Here is a 2,243-nt window from a genome sequence, read left to right as displayed (position 1 = left end):
GCATCCCCAACTCGAGTTATACTCATCATAAACTTGATCATAATCATGATCCATATCCATCACCCTCACTGGTGAATATTTACGGGGACGAGCTCATCCGGGACTTTCACAGTGCCCGGCCACACTTACGACATAGGGTCAAAAGAGCTTCGAGTCTCAACCTGGAGCACGTGGTGGCTAGCCATTGCTTCCTCCCAGGGAAACTCTCATCTCCGATAGTGGAAGTACAACATTCACATTTATCAATAATTCAGCATATACATGCATTCAATCTCATCCATGGATCAACATCCATCTCAGCCATCCAGTTCACGGTTCAGTCCAGAACCAGCCAATATTCATATCATACACAGCCATTCCGGATCACGGTTCAATCCAGAACCAACCAATATTCATAATCATACACAGCCATTCCGGCCCATAATAAAACAGAACTTTCACCATTCAAAATCATCAAATTCATAAAATCGGCATTTACGCCATAAATCACTTTCTCAAATCATTTCACTTTGAAATCAAGTTTCAACTCTTTTCAGCCTTGGCTTTAAAGATCTTATTTCTCAAATTATCTCAGGCTCATAAGCCACTTTTACTCAAGGAAAATTCCCTTTTTAAAACAAGCCACTCTCGGCTTCCTCTTTCCAAAACTTCCAAAACCATGGAAAGTTAAAGATCCCTTTTGAAACATTCAAAATCACCCATCCAACAATGGGATTTTTGTAACAAAAGTTTCTCGGCAGAGTCCCAAGTCCTTAGGGGAGAATAGCATAACTCATTTCGCCAAATTCATTTAAAATCATTAAAACCTTGGCTTTCCGATTTGAGTAATAAAATAAGATCTAAGCCAAACCGAGTCACGTAATCGTTTACTTCCTTCAAATCCATTTCCTTTACTTAGGCAAAACCAGCTTCAACCCCCATGACAAATTCTAAAGCGTTTCAACTGTTCAAAATTGTTTGTCTTGCAAAAGTTCAGAATTCAAAGAGTACTTAAAACCTTTCTCAAAACATTTCAAAATAAAACTTGTCAATAGACATTCAGGTTCTTTCAAAGTCATTGAAACTCCTCTAATTGAAACCCTCAAGTCAAATTCAAAGGCATTGCACTTGTCACATTTAAAACAGCTTTAAAACATAAGTTTCATTCTAAATAACTTTTTCCTGAAAGAGATACAATGCCTTTCTTAAGAAGCAAGACTAAATCACAATTTTCCCTTTAATAATTCGTTTCAAAAGCATGAACCATCCTTTTCTTGATAATTCAAATAAAATAGTAGAAGTCTTTAACTCATCATTTTTCTAGACAACATTCAATAAAGACTCAGATTTTATAGAAATTTCGGCAGCACCTCCCCTACTAAAGTTTCAAGGAAACGGTTCAGTAACAACCATGTATCAAAAACTAGATCATTTAAAGCAAGCCAGGATGAATTCAAGAGTGTATTCTATTTTACACATTCTCAAAAAAATCCATTCAACTCAAATCAAATTTCCAACGGATTAAACTCGATCTCAAAGCTTTTAAAGGAATCAATTTCAAAAGCATTTCGTTTCACAAAGCCACACAACTGTCGAGTCAAACAAACACCCATAATCATACAAAATAACCAAACAATACATAGGACTGATACAATCACCAAATACACATCCTCACATCAGTACCCATATGTAATAATTCCAATATACAAAAATATAGTTTTTGGAAAGCGCCCCTACCTCAAAACACAATTCCATAACCCAAACGCCTCATCAAGTCCTTTCCGCCTCAACCCGAACTGACGGCAACCAAAACCTCAGCTCCCAGCCACTTTCGCAATAACCATGGCAACACTAATCGCAACATACAATAGTCAGGACTTGACCCCATGTTATCAAAACTCATATTCATTAACCGAACACAAGAGAATACTAACGCGAGGCTTTCCGAAACATAAATACTTCCTGAACTAGCGAAACAAAATATCTGCGATTCCGAACAGGCTGGGCAATAGCTCCGGCGGCGGCCAAAAGCTCCGAAGGATCTACTATAAAAACCACGCAGCATTAAAACCCTCTAGAAATCCAAAAAGGCAGAAACCTCAATTAAAACCCTTACCGGCAGAGTGGAGCAGTAGCTCCGGTGGCGACCTCCCGTAGCAACCACACCGTTTCCCGGCAACCAGAGGCACAGCGGGGTTTCTTGGCGGCAGAAACGGCAGTGGCTGGGCGTGATTATGCCTCCTCTCCTCTGTACAACCCGGCGG

This window comes from Arachis ipaensis, chromosome B05, assembly GCF_000816755.2.
Source record: "Arachis ipaensis cultivar K30076 chromosome B05, Araip1.1, whole genome shotgun sequence".
Lineage (NCBI taxonomy): Eukaryota > Viridiplantae > Streptophyta > Magnoliopsida > Fabales > Fabaceae > Arachis > Arachis ipaensis.
The sequence above is the reverse complement of the archived record's forward strand: the minus strand, read 5'-3'. Positions refer to the sequence as shown.